At 34.2% G+C, this 24,452-nt stretch overlaps 1 protein-coding gene and 1 long non-coding RNA gene across 5 annotated transcripts in view; both read left to right on the forward strand.

Annotated features, from left to right (window-relative positions):
- Positions 1-24,452, forward strand: part of ZNF385D (zinc finger protein 385D) — a 394,225-nt gene that overhangs the window by 345,972 nt on the left and 23,801 nt on the right. The window lies entirely within an intron of this gene.
- On the forward strand, positions 9,244-22,227 carry LOC149917462 (uncharacterized). The gene is made up of 3 exons (XR_016467722.1): positions 9,244-9,257; positions 20,803-20,877; positions 21,846-22,227. It is a non-coding gene; the product is annotated as an uncharacterized LOC149917462 (long non-coding RNA).

Consider the following 24,452-nt stretch of genomic DNA (forward strand, 5'->3'; position numbering starts at 1 on the left):
CTTCCTCAAATACTGTGGACACTTCATCTAATCAAGATGGCTGTCATTACTTAACTCATGAGATATATTGCTGACATTTCCAGCCTTAAATATTTGGGAGTGCATTTATCTTCTTTCGGTAGTGTGTCATCATGCTCCGAGCAACACCTATTGTATGCTTGCTTGCTTTATGTTTGACAAAGAATGCTTTCCAGTGGCTGAGCCCACCCTTCTTATCTACTGACTCTTACTGACAATTTGAAGAACTTGATTATTTTTTTCAAGGTCATTACTACACACTTGGGCAGTCTCTGAATAGAGAGACAAGATTTGATATTTTGTCAAAGGAAAAGGCTCTGTGATGCATTTAGTGCTGTTATTTATTTATGAATTTATACCCTATTAAGTATCTGAGAAAAAACATTTATTTTCAGTACTAATAGTTAAACTAATGTATTACTAATTACTTCAAGTCTTTGTTTAAAGCATTAATTATAATTTATCTTAAAGGTTTTTTTTTTTCTTCCACAATCTGACCTGAATATCTAAAAAACGGTATTGGCAGTTGTGTTTATATATTGACCAGAGATATGTCCTAGGAAACTTAAATGTTTGATCATTTAGCATCCAGTTTAAGACATTTCTTTATTTAATTTAAATTCAGTTGTGGTTGTCACACAAGAGACCATGCATCCAGAAATTGAAACTGGTTTGTAGTTGCACGGAGTAGTTGTGAGAAAATGTATTTGCATGGTACTTTACAGTTGACAGAAAAATGAAACTGATACCCCCCCAAAAATGCTGTATTTTGGCAAGTTACAATATTCTCTCCAAAAGAAAATATTTCATATGAAATATATGTTTCAAATATATTTCAATATTTATAATTTGCAATATTTCTTTAACTTACCTTGGCTACAAGCTGGTGAAGCAAAAGTGCAGAATATAAAGATTCCTCTTTTGAGTCTCTAAAGAAATGAATTGTTCTGATTGAGATGGATTTTATTAGCAGTACAGTTATGTGCAGCTTCTTTTATTGTTTTTCCACTGTAATTACTGCAAAAACTTGCATCTTTTCCAGATAAGACATACTTATGTGTATCAGGCACACAGTTTCCAGCCATAAAAGAAGTGCTAAAACTCATTATATCATAATATCATGATTTGTATTCACTATTTGTAAAGTTTTAGAAATGTAGAGAACATACATCTTGAAGGAGAATCTTTAAAGACTTAGTAGTGAAATTTATTTCAGCTAGAGGTTCTGAACTAGTAATATGTGTTTAAGTACATGGAAAGGTTTGGATTAATATTAGTATAATTTTGCAAAGAACCAGTGAGAGATTTAAAGAAATGTTTCCTTACTGCCTATTTTACATATTCATACTTACCGTATAGTATTAGTGAATATAGTGTTATACAGTGAATAAATAAAGTCTCAAAAGATGGGTTATCCAATTTGAATTCAGGTGAATCATGTTGCTATTATATTGACTGTCCCTGGAATTATCAAAAGTAGGAAAAAAATAGAAAAAATAGAACAGCATTAAAGTTCATTGGAAGTTAGTGAAGAATTCCTCAAGCTCCAGCTATGTGTTAGGTGTCCATTCTAGATACAGCATTGTCTGTTTGGTAGCTATGATACCCTGTGCCCTATAAGACTCTTAGCAAAAAAAGGGAGATACTTCAGGTTTTAGCTCAACAACTGTATCTACCTGTCTACAAGATATTCCTATGTTCTATTCTCTATGTTGCATATTCCCCAATGACATTTATTCCAAGATGGAATAAATCTTCACATTCTTCCCTCTGCCAAGCTTAGCAATGGGCATCTTTCATTCCAAAGGGGAAGAGATGCTCTCCTCTATGGGGAGGAGAGTTGATGTACCAGACCTAACAGATCTCAACCATAGAAACTGCTATCTAAAGAAAACAAGAGTGGTACAATGCAATATAGCAAAAGGAATTATTTGCTTTAAAATAACTCTAACAAAACATAGTTGTTTTCTTCTACTCAACCTATATGTGAAGTTTTGCATAAGTCTTTGAATGTTCTTCCCTGAAAATTTGTTATTTCTACAGTAGTTATACGTCCTGCATTTCAAACACTGGACGACAGGTAGTTAAAAATTTATTATTTGAGTTAAATATCTGTTTTCCATTAATATCAAGAATGAGAAGTGTTTTCCCTGAGTGTTTGTTGCCAAGATGTCTTGGGGATTATTTTCAAAAAGAGTAGAATCTAGACTACCTATTTTTTAAGCGTGAGCATGACAAACATATCTCTGGAAAACACTGACATCTCATTTGGACTATGAAAATAAATTGTATCAACATCAGAGAAAACACAAGAAATGGAGAAAGAGATTTTAGCTTGAGAGAGCTAAAATAGACGATTATAGACTATTATAGACGCAATATACTATTATAGCAAAACAAACAAACCTGACAGCAACTATTTTAGATCAACTTGTTTTTCAATACTTTATTCCAAATGAATTAACTAACATATTTATGAAGCTGAGCTATGATTGTGGTGTAATTGCTGAGTCATGGATTCTACCCTGTTTGCATCAGGGTTCTGCAGATTTTTGGTTATAGTAGCTCTTTCCCATGTACCTATTGCAATACAAACCCATTTTGTTGTTGCAAAATTTAAATGTATTTTATGAAAGTATCTTGCTTTTATGTCCACTCTGAAACCTAAAAGCCTATTTCTCCACTCACATCTCACTACAATTGAGTAGAGATGTTGTAAACCTAACTGCCAGATTTCTTCTGCTTCGTGCTTGTAAAAATTCTGGCTGTGATCTCAGATTACACATGGATAAAGAACATTCATCTGCAAGTCATCTCCTAAGGAGAAAGAAGGAATTTGTTTATCATAAAATAAGATCACAGATAAGGAAAGTGATTTATTTCCACTTAAAACATATATTTTAAATTGAAAACCTCATAGCAATATCTGTATCAAAAGGTTTCAGAAAGGAATTAATCCAGTTCAATTTTTCATGTGGTCTAGTAACACAAACTCAGCTTAGAGATATTCTAACTGGTAGATAGTTGTTATCAAATTTGTATTACTTAGGGGCCGGAACAAGAAAGGAAAGGGTAAATTCAAATAAAAAGGAAAATCTTTGCATTTAAGTAAGCAATTATCAGAGGTTCTGCTTGTATTAATATTGTCTGAGCACATTATAAAGCATTTGTCATAGCTAATGCATTCCTGTCAAATCAAGCAATATTAGAAGAGGACTTTTATAATGAATATTAATATAAGAGACAGCCATAAGTGAAGTAAATTATAGAGGCATGTAAATGTGGTATTAGCTGCTACTGCAAAGTACTCTACCACTGTAAATCAATTTCTCTCTATAATGTAACTAAAAAATTAGGCCACTTGGTACTTGTCTGCAAGCTGCTGAGCATTGATATGAGTTTTCAGGTACTTTGCTCATGTGTCTAGTTCTAAATTAAAAGTCATATTCATGAAAATGGGTTTACAGCTTGTGCACTCAACTTTTTAAATGTGCTATATTTTTGACACAGTTCTCAAATTCTTTTTCGCACATCAGAATACCTATCTTCCATCCAGCCATGTATGATAATTTAGGCAAGGCAAAGCACAAGTACAAGAATTTTGCCACTACATCAGAAATAAAACGCATGAGTTCAAATTTTGACTGTCTCTTTTAATCCAGCTCTTGGATTATGCTGGTGTTCTGTTTGTTATTTTTGTTTGTTTAGGTTTCTTTGATTTTGATTTTTATTGTGAAAATATGCATCTGGATTTTGCAGGGGGGAATTTTTGCTTTGATCTCAATTTTTATATGTTCTATTTTCGATAAGGAAGTGAAGTCAGGGCTTTGCCATGTTGAGAATTTTGTGCATGAAATAGGCTTTATAATTTTACTATTGAAAATTATTTTACGGTGAAGTTGTGGTTGTTATCTATGGTTGTTGTTTGGAACTTCTTTCCCTATTGCTGAAAATGTTGATTCAGATTCCTAATAAGTATATAATCACTACAAAAACTGTTTTAAGTAAAGTGTAATGAAGATAAAGACTCATTCCCTATTTTTAGTGTTTTAAATAGAAAAATAGGTACTTTTCATGTTGGCTCTTGATAGGTAATCATATTAAAAATTCTTGTGGCTTTGAAGACAGTTGCCACATTGATGCTGTTGGTGGTGTTGACATTGTCATTGTTATGCCTTGATGACTAACGTTACCCTATCTGTAATAAAAGCAAGGGTTCCCCATGTAAATCTTGGAGTATTGAGAACCAGCCTTTCTGTTTTTCACAGAAGTAAGAAATTAGGGATTCAAAAGATCAAAAATTAAGTTGTTAAACAGTCAAGCTATATAATTTTAACGGAGAGATGAAAGATACACAGATGCCAGTCTCAACACCAAGGACTGTTGATAAATTTTGCATAAAATCATTATTAACAGAATACATAAAGTGGTGTGAATCAGACATTGTATGCAGATTTTCACCAAATGGAAGGATCCTACTCAATGAAAATGAGAGTGCATGGCCTATGTTTTCAAAAGTGAGTGATCTTTTCAGACGTCTATTTCAGGTGCTTTGTCACACGGGTTTTCTTTTCAGTAGTCCCCCTCTCAGGGTCTCTGAGTATCTAAAACCTGAGGGTCAATGCTATAAAAATCAGAACTCTTAAAATTAATATTGAAATAATCTTTCATATTGTGTCAGAAATTTGGCTAACATGATGATCAGTGTGTAACACTCAGATAACCTGCCAGTGAATAAGTCAACAAGCACTTAATTTTTTTGTTTATCTATACATTCAAATGCCAATAAACAGTTTAGATTTCTTTCATCCATGTATCATTGTCCCTAATAGCTGCATATCTATCTGAAATTTTAGCAAAGCTGAAGAAAAATGTATTTTGATAACAGGCTCTTTGTACCTTTCAATCCTTCCAACTCTTCAATGTAACCATGGACATAAAACTGGGAGCTATTAAGGTAATAGCTGTAAATGAGGTAAAAAGACAATGAACAAGGAGTATGTTTTACAAACAAAAAGTCATGTTCCATATGCAAGTAGCTGTACCTCATGTTATTTATCAAAACACCATGGTTATTTAATAATTTCCATACTATGAAATATGAAAAAAAAATCAGAAAAAAAAAAATCTTCTTGTTCCTATAGAAATACTGATTTAAATAAAGTCAAGATTTAATGTTTTTTACTGTTTTCATCAAGTTTTAAGATTTTTCAGTTTTAAAGGGAAGTTAGTAAAGGAATGGCAATTCAGCCAGGTAGGTAACCTGGCCAGATAGGTAACTATGGTTGTTGAAAATGCTGCTTTTGAATAACTGTCAAAGGTTTTATACCATAAATGTAAAAGAGGGAGAATGAATGTCAAGATTTTAAAATTGTAGGTGTGAGCCTACATATTTTTGTTCTGGTCTGAGGAATGCCAAGCAAAAAATTGTAAAAAAATAGTTCAGAATTTCCTAGGTAAGATTCAATTCTCTCTCATCTTTTAAATAACTAACTACATAAGAGAAAGCCTACTGCCTATTAAGAACGTCTCCACTGGTAACATAAGAAATCAGTCTCTTCTTTGAGGCATTTTGGACCATAGTGGGTTGCATGGAAAAATGGAAAATATTTATTCTGTGAATGAAATTATTTATATTAAACTGCTCTTTGGACAATTTTTCATCAAGTATACCATGAATTTTTCACAGAAAATGAATTTAGTAGTTGTTTAAATCAAAAAAAATGATAATGCTAATTGCATCAGTTTATTTTTGATGAAATATATATAAGTTTCCTACATTTTTAAAATATGAACTGTACTTTATGGCTGGAAGTAGGATAAGGAATGAAAGGCAAACAATGGTCAAATGGTCATTTGATATCCTGGTCAGCTGAAGTTCATCTAAGTTGAAACTTAAACGTTTAATACTCTTCTAAGTGCTGAGTAGTGATTCAATGATCTACTTTTCAGAGACCAGGAGGGGGATGTATAACTGGAAACACAAATAAATTGAGTCATATACTTCAGTTTGAATTTATATCACTCAGGATTAGGTAATTTGAGTTAATTTTATGGAAATATATCATTTATAGCAGATGGAATGAAGTCAGCTTTTCTAGAGGACTTTTTGATCTCATTATTAGTCTTTTATTTTTCAGAGCTTAGAGTGAATTGCTCAGATTTTAGGCATCTGAAGCAGGACTAGTCTTATCTCGCAGTTAATATGCATTATATGTATATTTATATATATATAATTTCAAGGAACATTTATGGTTTTGTAGCACTCTTCTGTACTTTAGTTTAAATCTATCTGTCCTGATTTCTGCTGGAACAGAATTGATTTTCATTGTAGTGTCTGGTAAAATGTTCTGTTTTGGCTTTAGGAGAAGAATAATATTGATAATGCACTGATGTTTTAGTTTTTGCTGAGCAGTGCTGCACAGAGCCAAGGACATTTCAGCTTCTGATACTGCCCAGCCAGTGAAGGAGCTGGGGGGCACAAGAAGCTGGGAAGGGACAAAATGAGGACAGCTGACCTAAACTGCCAAAGGGATATTCCCTACTGTGTGACATCATGCAGTAACTATAAAACTGGAGGAAGTTTCCAGGGGAGGCTGCTTGCTGCTCAGGGATTGGCTGGATGTCATTTCATGGTTGGTGGGCATCATTTGTTTTGAATCATTACTATTTCTTCTATCTTTCTATCTTTTTTTAAAAAAAAATATTATTTTTAATCTCGACCTGTGATTTCTTTTTTCCCCCAATTCTCTCTCCCATCCCAGTGGAAGGGAGGGGAATTGAGTGAATATCTGTGTTGTACTTAGCTGCCCTCTGTGTTAAACCACACTATCCTACATTATTTCTGACGTTAGTAACTATTTCTTTAGGTTGAGGTACTAGTAAGAACTAAACTTGAGCTTCTATCAGTATGATAGAATTCTTATTCCTGAAATACATAATTAATTTCATACATCTACACCTTTTAGCCTTTTGTAAAAAGAGCATGCTGCTGAAACTACAAGTGCCAGTCAAGTTCTGGCTCTGCTATGCCTCATATGTTTCACAGCTGTGATAGGCTATTTCTAGCTTGCTATATAGTGCATTACTGTGGGATGCTTTCTAGACATGTTTTATTAACAAAGGATCTGCAAATGTTTGCCCTAAATGAATCTCCAAACAAGATAGTCCTTAACAGGTCTCTGTTTCCTTCAAACTAGAGATAGTAAAAGTAATATAATGACTATGTTTTAATAGCATATTCCCCATCTGCACGCTCAGTGCTTCACAGAGGCCAATTTAAAACATCTGTTTCCCTCCCAAGCTACTCATATACATATGCAGCATTTTCATCTATCTTTAGCTTGACATAAGAAGCACTGGGAACTCTTAGCTAAGCCAAAAGCAACAGTTTTTCTTGCAGACGGTCTCTCTTCACTGTATAAGAGTAATCTTTGAATAGCTGTGGGAACTTTCAGACTCCTATATGCACTGTTTATGTTTAGCTTTTGGTGGCTTGTAAAGTTAAAAGTAGGTGGGCTGCTCCAAAAGTAATGCCTCCTATTTATTTCCACAGAAACTACAGCAGATACAAATAATACAATAACATTATTTGATAGAGAACAAATGCTCAGCCACAAAACACGATTTTTCAGCATAGCCACAATGATAAGCTATGCATTTTTGTCAATGATGAATAAGAGCCTACATGCAGCACTTATAAAAATCTGCAGCAGTAGAAGTGATTCATTGTTTCACAGTTGCTATATGGCATGATTGCTAAGAAAATGTTGCCCGTGCAGTTCATCTTTTATTGGCCCAAAGATATTGAAGTCGGAAGGTGCCAATTCTGGACTACGCAGTGGGTGTAGTAGGACAGTCCATCCAAGATTGGCAATGAGTTTTATGATCTTCAAACTGGGATGGGGCCTGGCATTATCATGTTGTAAGAAAAAGGTTATCTTCTTCTCTGGCCTAACTCTGGAAGTTTGAGCCTTCAGTTTAATCAGTGTCAAGATGTGGTGGTCAGAGTTGATGGTTTGTCCAGATTCCAGGAAATCTATAAGGATCATCTCTTCACTATCCCAAAAGACAGTGCACACCACTTTATCTACTGAGGGATGCATATTGAACTTTTTCTTCTGTGAGGAAATCACATGGACTACTATTTTGATTCTGGCTTGCAGTGGTAGTGCAGTGTGTTGTCACTGGTAATGTTATGGATCCAGGAAACTTGTCATCTTCAGACTCGCACTGGTTCAACAGGTCCTGACAAACTTGCTCATGGAGATCTTTCTGTTCTTGTGTGAGCATTTGTAGGAACCAAAAGGTGCAAATTTTGTGATATTCCAATATGGCCACCATTGTTTCCAAAACACTGAAGCTAATATTCAGCTCCATGCACAGTTCTCATAATCTGCCGATTTATACAGACGAGCTGATCAAGATGCTCTTCATTTTGTAGTGTGCATGGCCCTCTGGAATATGGCTTGTCTTCATGTCACCATCATGAATGCTGAAATGCACCACCCACTGCCTCACTGTGCTCACATCCACAGTTTGGTTTCTATAAACATTCAGCAAGAGACAATGAATGCCAATGGGTACCATTTTTTCCACATGAAGGAATTCAGTTCACACCTTTCCTTCCTCCGCACTTGCATGTCAGATACAGTTTTATCAGACTGCCTCTCTGCTGCCATCTATCACACAGCGACAAAGTTTAACATAATATTGGCAGGAAGGTTCAGCCTCTACTACCATACAGCTAGCATCCACATCTGATTTCATGGGTCAACATGAATGAGATATTACTTTTGAAGCAACCATTCTAGAAAACAGCAAAGATTTTCACCTCTGGTGTGAGCTTTGAGGAAGATGTTTAGGGCCAATATGATGTTTATTATTTTGACTATACGTGTTTCTATGTGAAAAAAAAGATCATTGAAGAATTGAAGAAATGCATAGGCAGAAGGTACAACTTTGTTACTAGACTGTATCCAATGTATGTTTGAGTGTTGATGTAGGTATGGGAACTGTTGAATCAGGGCTGGAACCACTGATTGATCACCTGGGCAAGGACTGAGTCAGCCATGGGAGCACAGGTGAAGGCAATTCAGCTGTGTGACTGAAAGGGGTGAAGCCTGGCTGCACCTCTCCTAGACCCCATTTAAGGGCTGAACTGCCACTGGGGAAGGGTCTGTTTCTGGAGCTCCCTTCTTTGTGAAGTTTTTCCTGTGAACCTAGATCTTTGGATACAGGTGAGCATTTCTTCCTAGTTTGTTTCTTTTCCCATTGTTACCACAATAATCTTTCCAGCTGTAACATATGCACAAGTGGAGGTGCAGTTCCTTGAGAACATATATTAATGTTTTTGTCTTACGAGATATCTGTACAGTTGGACTTAACCATGTGTTATTTACAAGGAAAATGATTATGATTGCTGTCATTCCTCACAGCATAATTTTGTTGATTCTATGAAAAAACAAGATTGCTTTAATATATTGTTCAGCAATAGAAAGTCTTTTTTTTTTTTTTTAATTTATTATTATTATTTTTTTTTAACAGAGATATGTAAATAATGAGTCCTAAAATGCCTTTCCTTTCTCTACCATTTTTTTTTTTTCTTCTCCCATCTCTTGGAGTAGCTCCGTATGTTCTGTGATTGTTTTAACAGTTCAATATTAAACATTAGTTCATGAATATATGAACTAATGACTATATCAGTATATAAAGTTATTTTTTATTGTGGCTTTCATTTTCTTTTTAACTTTCTTATGCAGTTAATTTTATATTATTATGTTTCTTGCATTTTTTCAGAAAGGGAGGGAAAAAGAGAGAATGCAAATAGAGCTTACATCTTTTCACCATCAGGAAATGATGGGTTTACTTCAGTGAAATGAAACTATTTTTAACAAAATGCTCTTAGGAATGGAAGTAAATAGCTTTCCGACAAGTGTTTCTTCCTTAGTTCAGTGAAATTAGAAACCTTTAAAAATAGTGGCTTCTGTCTTTCTCTTTTTGTAAGGGAAGTTAGTCCACTCAGGTCCAAGGTTTGGGACTTCTGCTGTTAGATTTATCGGTGCTATCCTAATTACATCTTACAAGGTTGAAATCTCATTAATTACATCAGTTTACTATTCTTTCTAAGTATTATCAGTGTATTGTAAGGAAATAGATCATTTTTTTCCATGTATAATACTTCATAAAGATAATTTGTTCCACATTTCAACGAAGTAATTCCAGAAAGCCAGGTGTTCTATTTCAGTATTCTTCTATAATCCAGTACAGCAAGGAAATCTATTTTAGAAAATATATATGTGTGTGTGTATACATATATATATAAAGTAATAATAACTTTGAAATTATGATAGTTTCTTGAAAACAAAAATTTTGAGGCAGTGTTTTATTTTCACTAAAACAATATCAAAGCTGTTTTCCATGGGGTCGTAACTGGAATTTCTGATTTATCTTTTATCCTAAGAGAAGAGTGAAACTTTGGTGTCTCTCACACTCCCATGTCAGCTTCTGCCACATATCAACTTTTCTAAAAACTGATCAGAGTTTTATTTAAGATATTTAACTGACCTGAGTTTTACAGGCTGAGAAGAATAAGACATTTTTCATTAATGTACTTGTGAAATTAACTACTCTCTGCCACTTTTCTTTCTATGGCGTTCCTTTTGCTGAAGAATGTTTTGTCCAGAATTTCATCAGCTGAAAATGTCTTCACTTAGATTCACTGAAGCTCCTCATGTTTGTGTGCTGAAATCCATGGAGGCTGTCATAAATACTCATTTAGGTGTATAATTTATGTACATAGTCAATGTAAAGGAATGAAGGAAAAGAATAAGATTGAAATATTAATTTTATCAAATCTAACTATTGACATCTAAACAGATACATCTTCTACTAAATATCCTTGTTCCAGAACCGTGTAAGTGAGAGGCTGTACCTATAACTGACCTGAAGCTTTTTTGGCTTGTTTTTCTTATCGAGTTATATTAGTAAGGTATCTTTTCCATTTGGAATTTATTTCACATAGCTTTGCATATTGGCTGTACCATTCTAAACTATCAGTGCTCATTTAGAGAACAGTACAATTCAAAATGTCATCCATAATGGATAGTTTTGACATTCATAACTTTTTTTTTTCCCTAAAATGGATCAAAAATGACTTGACAAATTGAAATCACTTTCCCTGTGCATTTGCATTTGATAAATAAAGCATTTAGAATATGGTCAGATAATGACTCATCTTTGATCTCTTAGCCAAGGGAGAGAGAGCATTCCTAGCAAGTACTAATTGAGTGCTCTTGTCTCTCTCTTATTTTCATGCTGGAAGTTTTCTAGCAGGCTGTATAAAAATTGCCAAGGCAAGTTATTTCACTAATTTAATCAATACTACTAGTCTGAGGGAAATATAGCCATGTAGATTTTAGGTCATAGGAGGAAAACTTTTCTAATGTTAATTAAAGCCCTCGATGTTTTAACTTGTATTGTGTGTGTGCGGGGGGGGGGGGGGGGGAGGGAAGCAACCAACAACAACAAAAAACAACTAACAGCATTGCTTGAGAGGTCTCTAGTCAGTTTTATCCATTACAAATCAATGTAAATATTGACAATGGAGGTTATTCAGGAAAGTTATAATGACCCACCATCGGGAGTGAGAAAAAGGAAATCAAAGAAATTCCAAGAAAGTGAGTTAAGAATAAGTTATAATGCAGTTGCCTTAGCTTTATGCATGTCAAAAGATAAATATAGAGATGTAATAATAAATGTTTAACTTCTAATTGTGATGTACTGTATTGTATGTTTCAGGTATATCACTTGTAAACTCTCTGTTCAAGATGACTTTACAAGAAGTCAGTTTTGTTTTTAACAAAATATTTATAAATGGGACCTATAACTCCTGATTTTGTCTTGAGAACTGCACGCAATTGCTTTAGTCTGAAGTTGAATTGGCACACAGACAAAATAAGTCTTCAACAGAGATACAACTAGTGAGACTGAAATCTAGATTTTGCCTCTGTAGTTGAAGGAAATGTATTATTTTGATAGCAAGTCAGAATTCTTGAGCATGTTTTACATTATATTTATTTATGCTATATTCACTTTTTATCTCCTAAGGTATTTGGTTTTAATCTAAATAATTATTTATTTAATTGAGACATGAGGGTAGCAGTTCCTTTCAGTCATTTTTATTTTTTCATTGTTTTCTTTCTTTATTGACAGCTGCGAAGGTAGATGTTATTAAAGTATAGTATCTCTTAAACTTCTGGCAAGGCACTCAAGGGATTTCTGTAATTTAACTGTAACTGAAAGAAGGTAATGCAACAATAAAATAGAAAGCATATTTCAGCCACTCATCTAGGCAGCAGCAGTTCTAGGATACAGATAGGAGTTCTAGGGTGCTTAGATCTTTCTTTCATACTTTCTCTTCCATCTCTTATCTTGATCTGATATTATTTATGGTCTCGTTTACATCAAAGTAACTTCATTGTCTATCACTGGATTATTGAAAATCCTTTCTGGAAAAGGATGTTAATCATGATGACTGACTGGAAACTTTCCTTTCAGCTATCACAAAGCAATGGGCAGCGAATCATGATTCTCCTCCTTTTTAAGGTATTTCTGGACCGAAATGTCAAAGAAAGGCTAAAAAATATGTATCAAAGCTTCTGTTAACTGTGCCCTGCTCTTCTATTTTCTCATGTATGTGTGTTATATCCTATCCTCCTTTTGTATTCTCTGCTGCAGCTCTATGTTTTTGCACTGCCATCATCCCTTATTCTTCTTGTCCTCAATCTGTCAGTCAAAAACAGATCTCCTTGGACTGCAACACTATTAAATCTGGATAGCTACAAATGAACTTTTTAAAAGTACAAAAACTATGAAAACTTCTTTATTATTTTAAAATTAAAATCTACTGCTGTCTTCTATAAGCCTCTAGAAACCCTTATCCAGATAGAGAATTTACAGATATATCTTTTCATGTACTGTCTTTTATTTTATGCATATATATGTGTCACGAGATTTGGCTTCTTCTAGTTCCACAGGAAATTAAAATAAAATGAGACTTTCCACATTTCCATTTATGAAGTAGGAATTAATTTTGCCAGACAACAGGAAGTTATTCCCTGATATAACATAAGTTTTAATTAATAATTTTATAATTCATTGATTTACTTGGTTTTCATTAGGAAAAAAAAAAAAACAAACAGGTAATCTCTTCAGTCTGACATGAGGCAGTAATTATTAGTCCTAATTTTTTTTCAACTCCTACATTTAAACTAAACTGATCATTTAAATTAAGCTTTGTATCACCTAGTTCATTTAATCACAAGAGCATTGCTAATTTTTTTCACAATATCTGTTAAAGTAATAGAATTTTCAGTCTTCAAACAAAATAGTCCCATTTAGGTTTTGTGACATTGTTCCAAAATTAAACTGCATAGCAGCTTTGAAAACTAATCTTCACTCATTTCTATAATGCTCCTTTGCCATTTTAAGTGCAAAAATTACCTTATTAGTTATACTTGGAAGGAAAAAAAAATTATTTGCGCATCATCTTATTGATTAATTGAGTTCATTGTACCTCTGTTTGCCAAAATCTTATGTCAGTAGCATAGCCAAAAATAATAATTGTCAGCATGAAAGAATGAATTTGTTACCGGCTCTAGGAAGATAGTTGTTAGATTAATTGTGCACCAAAATAATAGTTCTTTGATTTGTAACATCACTTAACATGCAAATGATCCAAAAGGGATTGTTATAGAGAAGCATATAACATTAAAGAATGACCTCCTTTTATTAAAAAGAATTTGTTATCTCTTTAATATAAAAAAATAATAATTTGGAAGACTCATTTGATTATGAAACTATAGTGGGGAAAATGTAATTTGTATCTTCAGACAGGCACATAGAGTGAAACAGTGAATGAGCAGATTTTGAATAGCCAGAATATATATAAAACAGGCACATCCTGTCAGACATAAATGAGGAGTAATATCTGCATGTGACAGTAGGCAATCAAGGAATCAAATTCAGTATTGTACATAAGTGAAGATAAAAAAAAGCAAACAGAAGACTAATAATGTTTCAAGAGGGGGACAGAGTGCAATTCTATGAGAATTATTTTAATGCTCTGAGGGGATTTTAAGATTGTGTTTGGACAGCTGTATGCAATTTTAAGCACATATATAATCTGAAACATTTAAAAATCATTTTGTTTTTTTTTTAAGGTTCACAAAAAGGCAAACTAGAATGAGTCATGTTCAGAGAATGAACACATGCCAAATGACCAGCATAACTGAAACAAAACTAAGAAAGCTCTTTAAGCAAAGATATATTTGTTTTTCCAAGATGCAGTAGATTGTAAGGGCTAAAGCACATTAAATCTTACAGTGCAATTCTTGTAAAAATGTTAAAAGATAGATGAATGTTAGTGCCCAATCAACTTGTGCTATTGGAATGTTGTAGATGGAGGTAAATATGATTTTGCTTACATTTAGAATATTTCATCCATAATGCCACATGAATTATTATCCTTTCCATTTGGGATGAGGAAAAATGGTATGAAAATGTTTGCTTGTTTGTTTTGTTTACATCTACATATATGAATATACACAAATAACTTATTTATATTTTCATAAGGAGATGAAGCAAGACTGAGTAATTATGATCACATAAATCAGTGGGTTAAGTATTGGCTACTCCTACGGTCAGAATCACACCATGAAAAGCTTATAGTAAATACTGTTCTGTAATGTGAACTTGCAGCAGATGTGTAGGTGAGACAGTGTTGAAGTGTATAGTGAATTTGATTCTCTCATAATAGTCGGAGTTTTGAAAGGATGTGACTATTTCTACAATGGAGTGATACCATTGGTGAATAAAGAGCAACTGATGTGGTCTAACTGGACTAACGCTAACTTCAAGGCTTTTAGCATCATCCCATGCATCATTCTTATCTCTAAATTGGAGAGGTACAGATTTGAAGGGTGGACTTCTTGGTGAGTAAAGAATTATTTTGAAGTTTAGCCAGTGTATTATGATGATTGGCTTCCAGGTGGAGGTTGGTGACAAGTGGATCCCTATGAGTTTATCTTAGGGCTGGTGCTCTTCAACATCTTTATCTGTGATGTAGACAGTGGGATCAAATGCACCCTCAGCAAATATGTGGACAACACCAAGCTGGGTGATGCAGTTCATAGAACAGAAGGAAGGGATGCTATCCAAGTGGACCTGGACAGACTTATGAAGAGAGCCCAGGCAAACCTAATGAGATTCAGCAAGACCAAGTGCAATGTATTGTACTTAGTCTAGGACAATCCCAGGTTTATATACAGACTGGTAGAAAAACTCACTGAGAACAGCCCTGTGGAGAAGGACTTGAGGGTCCTGATGGATTTAAAAAAAAAAAAAAAAAAAAAAAAAAAACAAAAAAAACTTGACGTGAGCCAGCAGTGCACTGACTTGGAAGACCAACAGTATCCTGGGTTACATCAAAAGAGGGGTGGCCACCAAGGTGAGGGAGATGATTGTCCCTCTCTGTTCTTCCCTCATGAGGCCTCATCTGTAGTATTTATCCAGATCTGGGGCACCCAGTACAAGAATGAAACAGAGTTGCTGGAGTGGGTCCAGAAGACCACAAATAGAACAGTGGTCTGACTGCAAAAGCAGGCAACACTGTGATGTGTAACACCTGAAACCTTTTTTCCTAAGTTTTAGCAATCAAATTTTAAATCTGCTGTTGGGAGAAGATATGTCTATTGTTGTTTGCTTGCTTTGATCAAATTCTATTCGAACTATAGCTCAGACCCCCTTCATCAATGTTTTCACATTCATCTGGACCATCCTCAAATGTAAAATCAATGGATATGTGTAGAGCTAGGAGCTTAACTGCTTTGGGATTAGAAGAGCTGGACTTCCAGTTATGCTCTGTTCTGTCCTCACAGTCTATCTAGTTTTTATTAAGTTGATGGAAAATACCCTCACATTGTGATGTAATAGAACAGAACAGCAATAGCTGAAATAAGTCATTAAATATCAGGAAGAATTCTTCATTTGTTTGGTTAGTATTTTAATGTAAAAATATATATTTTTAATTCAGACAGGGTCATTCTTGTTTCTGTGTGTTTCCAGTACTCGTTCCTTCTTGCTCTTTTTCCATCCTTCCCTATGTATCCTGAAATTATAGCATTATGATTGGTATCTCATAAGTTTAAAAAGTATATTTCTCTGGGCTGCCCTGTTTAATGATCTACTATTGGTCTTGCTAGTGATGTCAAGATAGGACTGCAGACTGAAAATGAAGCAAATAATCCTAACTGGAAATCCTGCATTAAGGGCAGTTTAAAAAGTTTCTGCTCAGTACTGATTAGTTAGAAGCTATAGTTTTGAGTTTGTCTCTTTTTCCATTTGAATAACATTTTAAAACACCTATGCAGGCGAATCTTTTTCTTTTTAGAACTGAGTGTACCTCAGGACAGCTGGGAGAACAAGTAATTTTTCTGTTAGACCTAAGACTTGACTGAAAGAGCCTTAAAAAGATCAAAAGGTCTTTTAAAATGTTTCTCTAATAATTTTGCTGGATTCAAGGAATAAACTGTGTTTGTTTTGCTCAGCCTTGGGCGTATTCAGATTCCAAGCACAATATCATAATATACTTTAGGGATGCAACCTACTGAAAGAGTAGTGGTGTTGTATTGTTTTGTTTAGATTTAACTTGGTTTTCCTTTCAAGTTGGTAGTCTCAACTACTATTGGAGACAGAATATTGAATTGGATTTACCACTGATTCTTTTTGAGTGAAGTAAAATTTCTTTTTGTATAGCAGCACAGTGGTACGAGGATCTTGAATGCATTGTTTTTTCCTGTCTTTCATTTCTCCAAAAAAAAAAAAAAAAAAAAAACACCAAACTGAAATTCCATTATTCCACATCTGTTAGAATGGATGTAGATATCCTTGGCTGTGGTTCTTTGGGGATTTTCTTTTTTGACAAATCGTTGCTCTGCAGAATCTGCAGAGCTTTGAATGATGTACACAGATCTGGGTGAGAGAGATAAGCAGACAGAGAAAGGGATGAGATGATCAAAAATGCAAGATAAAAGCTTACTTTTAAAATTTATCACTTGCACACCAATCATGTAGTGGTCTTAATCCTGCCTGAAAGATCTGCTAAAATGACAGAACTATACTTTGTCTGCTAACTTTATTATTATATGCTTAGGAGTTTTTTTCATAGCATATTTCCTGTTTATTTCAGATTGAGCATTTTTATTTATATTTGGTTAAGAGGAAGAGCAAACAGGAGTTGTGGTATTTAATTTCAGTATTAATCTAATTGAGAAGACATGGAACAGCCAAGTTTCTCAGCTTCTGAGTTCTAGGAAAGATATTTGGAAACTCAGTCATACACTACAATTCAAGATATTAAAAGGTCTCCTGTGTTTTTCTGTTGTACTTCAAATTTTTCTTTAACTTTTATATTTCTTTTCCTCTTCTTGGTATTACTACTTGTTTTTCTGTCTGCTTCATATTCTGCATATTTACAGACTTAAATTTATATATTTTGATATCTGAGATGCAAACATAAATTAGCTTGTATGTTATTTTATGTAGATATTTCTGTACACTTTCTATTGAGCATTCTGGTTTGATTTGGTTATGGGTGTTTTTGTTGTTGGTTTTTTTTTTTTGCTTTGGTAATAATATAGAACAGGAGTTTCTAAATAGACTAATACCTAATTCATTTTAAAGTATTCTTTACTTGCGGAAAGCATTTTACTCAATTGTTGTTTGAGACGCATGCTATTTTATCTTAATGTCATTAAAATTATCTCAGAGTTTAATTTGAAAAATTATAGTAGATGTTTCAAAATGATAGGCAAATTTCTGTGTGACTTTGAAAAGAAAGTCATGCTTTCTCTCTGGCTGTGAGACCAAATTATCATGCTATACTTCATGCTCAATGTTATATTTTGATTTTGGCCATGAAAATACTTCATGGATGAAGATCGTTAATAATATTGATATCTTCTCAGTCAGATGAATTATTCTGGTGCCATGGGAGGTATGTGTCCATATAGAATAATCTAAGAAAACAGTCAGTGTAGTGCCTGACTTTCTAAAGTTTATGAAAATATAAATATTTTCAAAATTTAGTCATTCTATTTTACATTTATCAGTGGACACAATATTGAGCAGTATTTTGGGCTCTGCCATTGTGTTATATTCATTTCCTGAACAGTGAAGATAGATATGTGATGCAGAAATCTTTTGTCAATACAAATGTGTGTATATTTTAATTCTGCGATCAAAAGTTTTCCATCAGAAATGGAAAATCATTATTTTTGTCTTTGTTTCCTTGCCTGTGGGACACTGACAGACCTGAGCTTCTGTGCAGATTGCTTTCTTGGTGATTCTTTTGTCTACTTCCATTCCGTTTTGATGTCTGTCTGCTTTTTTGTTTCACTTCTATTCTTGGAACATCTGTCTCTTCACATGTGTTAGATAACCCCTGTATCCCTTGTTTCTCAAAATCTCTTTATAAAACCTGTTTTTCTTAAAAAGCCTTTCAGATCTTTCACTCTTCTCCAACAGCACACCTACTTCCATATTTGCTTATTATTCCCAATAAATGAATGGCTAAACCTTTTAGAACAATGTTTTCTTTTATTTTTCCATGATGCTGCAAACATCTATAGCTAAATGAACCATAAATATTTTAGCCAGTCTAATTGTACTGTGTGTATGTGCTAAGAAAGTAAGAGTAAAAATAAAAGTTTAAAAAAAAAAAAAGCTTTATTTTCCTAGCTTTAGAAATGTTTATTCATTATTTTGGTGTAAGTTTTGAAGAACACCACTCATCTTTGAAATAAAAAGTGATTTTACTGAGGAAAACAGACAAGCTGATCCCTTTAAACTAAAAGCAGAAAATACATTACTATTTTTTGTTGTTTAAAATTATATTTTTCATGAAATTAAACAGTTTAATATTTGACAAACTAAGCAGTGAGGTGTGTCCTTTGATTCACAAAGGGAGCTACTGTATGCTCCAGTGCCTTGCATTCTTATAAAGTTTATACCACCGACACAGTAAACGTTCCAAATATTAAAAGTATACTTTTATCAGTGGTTGTTGTAAGTGTCTGAAAAGTTCCTTCTTTGCACATCAAACTGTACTGGGCAGGAAGTAAAATAACTTTTGTGGTATTACAAGGATCACATCTTGTGTGTGTTTGTAAATATGTGGCTAACTGCAGCAACCTAGACTGTATAGCTGGAGTGGGTATTCTTATGAAAAGTGGCTTTGTGCTGAGGACTTCGTGCTCTTGGTGATAGCAGTTTACAATAGCAAAATTGTAGGCTATAGAATTTCCTGTGATGCTCTCTGTAAAAATTTGAGTTTGGAACTCGTAGTGGTATTTACCACTCAAACCAGAGGCTTTTCACCTTGAATTTTTTTGAATTGATCTTGTCTCACAGATCTGAATTTCAATCCAGACATATTTATAGGATAAGGAAGAAAGAACTGAGGAAATACTATGGGTATTTCGGTCTTCCACTAGTGCCATGGCATCCAAAAGGAACAATTTATGTCCTCTGATGTAGGAGTGACTATGCAATTCTCCTTTTACCATCTGGATGTAAGAGGATCAAGTCTGAAGCATTCCTTTTATCTCTGTGCCTCAATTATTGCCATGGTATGTTCTGAAATCTCTTACAGAAACTTTGCCTAACTTTGATAACTGGTGAGAAATACTTGTTCCTGTAAGATCTCATCAACTCTTTCTTTTTTGGTCAGGATTAGAACATGTTGCATTGAAAATAATCATTTTTGGTTAAATTCTGTAAGTATATGATTCACAATATTTTGATATCATCAACTGATCTACACTGATGAATATATTTTCATAGAAGTTCGCACATTGCACACAAGCAAATTTATATTCCGTGCATGTATAGTGATAAATTCATTTTCAAAACATAAGCATACTGTGTGTTAATTACTTTGAAATATCTGCACAATGGTCAGGACTGCCAGCTTTTCATTTAGATATTCCAGATCCAAAGATGTCTACTACATACATGAATCAATGACTCATGGAACCCAATACATAAAATATCAACGTGCATTTGAATTTTGCTCTGTTCTCCATTTCCTAGTGGAGAGGCAGCTGGTATAAAGAATCATCTGTGCATGGAAATCAAGCTGCTCATCCATTGGTCTCAGCAGAACCCTTGTGTAAACAACATGAACAGAAACATGGACAAAAAAAGTGCAAGTCTGACATTAAGGGTAAATTGAGTGAGAATGTTGCAAATTTGACAGGTGATTTAACAGCAGCTGCTGATACTGGTGGTACAAGCCAGTACAGTGCACTGCTTTGGTCATAAAGCAGCAGCCTATGAATGCCTATGCTGAGCTGCTAGGCAAGGGGAAAAGAGGAGAAGCTGAAAGAACAAAACATTAAAACTTTAAAGTTCAAAGGAGAAAAGACTGTGTGTGTGTGTGTGTGTGTGTGTGTGTATACATACACACACACAAGATTGTTGGATTTTTTTTAAGTCTGGAAGAAGAGTATATATTTCTAGTTGGTAAGAACATTGCTGAGATAGCTTTCATAATTTTTGAGCATGTTTGATTTACTGTTGCTAATGCTAACGTTACCTCTTGGAACTTTGAAAAAGCAAAAAAAAAAAAAAAAAAAAAGGCAATATTTGCCATTTGTTCCCTTTCATCATGCATGCAGACTGGTTTGTTATTGTATAGATGCTGGCATTATTTTCTTTTTTTAGAAAAAAACATCACTGAAGCATTTGTTTTGAGGGGAAAAAAACACAGATAAAGAAGTATGTGGACTTTGCTAACAGGTATGAGAAATTATAGTTGAGAAAAAGTAGGTCACAATTTAGCCCTAAAGGTATTGTCATTTTCCCTAAAGCTCAATTGGCTAGTTCCAGTAATTATAACCTGACATACAAGAAGGTATGGGGGGAGAGGGAGGAATTATTTTTTTAGAAGAGCTCTTTTGCAAAATCTCATTTAAAGACATTTTCATAGACTTCGCTGTTGCAAGGACAATCTACTTTGTTCCATTTTTCAGTTCTACGCGTACAAAAAATCTGAACTGATGTCTCAACCTGCAATTAAACAAACAAGTAGAATAGGAATCTGGTCCTGCAAGTTTGACACATTTTAACTGTAGAGTGCAATCACTGCTAGGGATTGCCTCAAGGAGGGCTTGATTTTTATGTCTTAGTCCAGTACTGCCATTGGCAAACTTATCAAAATTACTGAAGTTGCCCACCTTACTAAATGTCCCCAAAAGTCACTGTACAAAGTGCTTTGGTAGTTTTAATGATTACTATTGTTATGCAATAATGATTTTTTTTTTTAGGTCATGTGATGCATTCTAGTGATATAATCAGTTCACAATAGACTTTCATCTATCTAAAATGGAATGAGGGCTCTGGTTTTCTTATTTATAAACTATATACTTGCAGGAAATGTGGGCGTGCTCTAGAAGATTCATTTCAAATACTCTTTTAAAGAGTGCAAAGAACTTTAAGAAAGAGAGTGCTGAGGTGCTGGAACAGGGCACCCAGGGAGGCTGTGGATGCCCCGTCCCTAGTGGTGGTCAAGGCCAGATTGGATGGGGCCCTGGGCAGGATGGTCTAGGATTAAATGGGGAGGTTGGTGCCTTGCATGTTGCAGGGGAGTTGGAGATTATGATCCTTGCGGTCCTTTCCAACCCTGGCCATTCTGTGAACACTGACTTATATTAGTATTTTTCTAAGAATTTTTCTTAAATGTCAGTTGTCATGTGGCATTTTTTCAGTGTCTCGGCAGAGCAAAGAAGAGATCTTGATCAGATTCATCTCATCTGGCACGGTAGCAGCTGCACATTTGGAGTGATTAAAAGTATTAATAAATTTTAATAAAAGAACTGATAACCAACTATCCATATGCAGATTTCTTGGTATTAGGCACATATAGGTTATATCTGCATTTCCCCTGTCTATTGTCTATCCCTTTTAATTCTGCCCTATCTGCTGACATTTGAAACAGCTGTTGCAGCCTGAAGTCACAATAAAAAAGATGTTACCAAATATGGATGGCTTCCAGTCCATTCCTATTTATTTTTAAAGAATTAACAAAGAACAGCCTGTGAAGAGATGCATTGATCATTGGACTAAGTCGTGATTAAAGTGTTAGGAGAACTTACTTGCTAGGACTCAGGTTCATGTACTAAATGATTAAATGCTATGGCTTTTTTTTTTTTTTTTTTTTAGTAAAAAGACATTCACAAGCTTTGCTTACATGCTTAGAGTGAACCTAGAAATATAAAATGTAATACAAACTGTACAACATGAGGGGCTGGAGAGCTGAAATCATTATACACAGTTTTTTCAAAAGCCGGACAAGATATCTGAGATCCTGCCTAAGACAGAATGCTAGAAGAAATCCTGTACATAGCCACAGTCATACCTAATGCAGATCTGGAGTCAGTTTTTGTGGTCTTTAGATACAAAAGAGCAAAGAGTAGAAGGCAGTTTAACCTACATCATCTTTCCTGGCTCAGCTAAGCTCAGTTGTCAGTAAAGTGTAAGTGGTTATAGTCTGAAAATGATGATGATGAGGTATCATAATAGACAGTAAGTTAATTTTAAGTGTTTGTTATGGGCAGTTAGCAACTTAATATTTAAAATATAGTCCTAGTAGGGTATGGGCTTAAGAAGCATTTTTCTCCTTGAGATATGCTTGTATTAAGACAACCTCTATTGGTTTGCTGTCACAGCTAACTGTAGCTTCACTGTGCCTCAGTGAATTTTTAGCATTTCTATGCAAATTCAGAAGTGTGCTTTCCATTGTACCCTATTTCTAATATTTTATTTTCTCAAATTGTAATTTTCTACTGCATTTAAAAGTCTGGAATACCATCTCTGCAATACTTTATTAGCAAGTGTAAAAGAGGATAAAAGAAGCAAAAGGTTTTTGTTTATTACAAGGTTTAACTACTGGAATTTTACTTAATTTCATGTTAAAGCTATCTGAAAGCTTTAAGAACAAGTAGCAAAAGCATAGCATTGGAGGACTGTTTACCACCTCTGAGTTCTGTTTGTTATGACTGACTTACATGCTCCCCACTCCTGCAGAATTTTACTGGTCATATGGTGTATTTTTTAGATTTTACCACTATGGTCTTGTCTACGCTCATCTTCTGGTACTTTTTGATGCTACAGTCCCTTTTAGGAGAGGTAGTTATTTAAGTGTTTATTGATAGTATTTTCCTGCTATGGCAATGAAAAATAGAAGTGTGTTCTGTTCTTTGTATGCATAAACCGTTACAGATCTTGTCTTCACTATTAACAGGACATGAAAGAGATCAGATATGTGTGTACTATATGTATAATAAATAGACTTGAAGTGTAGTACAGTAGCTGCCTGGGAAAATTGGTGGATGGCTTATTTTTGAAGCAAAGTATTTCCATTTTCCAAATAAGTATTAAAACATTCTAATGTTGTACATTATAAATCTGACTTACTTGGGTTCCACTCATGTATTTTCACTCTAATTTCACATTTCTTAATTTGTGAAGAAGGGCAGATATATAATATGTAGTCCTTTTGAAGACAAGATAGACAGCAACATTTGCTAATGGATTTACATTAACTGAAGTCTTCATTTATTGCTTCATTTTTTTCCAACCTTGTCTTTCATTTCACCAAAAAATCTTTCAGTAGTAAAAGTGTATGTGTGTTCTTCATGGTCATAGATCAAGACTTCTGGCACTGATTCTATCATTTAATCTGTAGTCCAAAGGCTTTGGGAAAGAGGAACAAGTATTCTGTTTTCTTGTCAATTTATGGTCTTTTTCCCACTCAAAAAAAAAAAGTGTGTGTATATGTATATATATAAGCTCAAGTACTTCTGTAATCAATTGGCTTATAAGGTCATAGCTGATGAAGATTTTTCTGAAGGAGAGCTAAGCAAACTCTCTATCTACTGGCCAAGTGACTAATGATCATAGCATGAATGCAATCAATTTGGGCATGTGTTCACCAAAATCTTTACATTTTGCATGAATTATTTCAGGTTCTCAAAAATGAAACCACACAATTGTCCAAAAGGCCCAAATCTATACCTTGTAGTATACATGGCAATTTCAGGGACTGTCATAGAGGAAGTTTTGCTTCAGAAGAATTGTGCTGTCATTTTTTTACATCCTGTTTTGACTTTTCTAAAATGTCATCATATAAAGTGATCCAAGGTAAATTTATTTTTTTAATATACTTAAGGGATCAACCTAACAATTCTGAGAACGTGTCTAATATGGCATTCCAGTGCTAAGGAGATCCTTAGATATTCTTGTACTGGATGCTGCAGAAGCTGAAGGGAATTTCAAGATACGTTTTTGCAGCTGCTGTTATTCTACTAATGCAG

This window comes from Phasianus colchicus, chromosome 6 (assembly GCF_987193195.1).
Source record: "Phasianus colchicus chromosome 6, bPhaCol1.hap1.1, whole genome shotgun sequence".
Classification (NCBI taxonomy): domain Eukaryota; kingdom Metazoa; phylum Chordata; class Aves; order Galliformes; family Phasianidae; genus Phasianus; species Phasianus colchicus.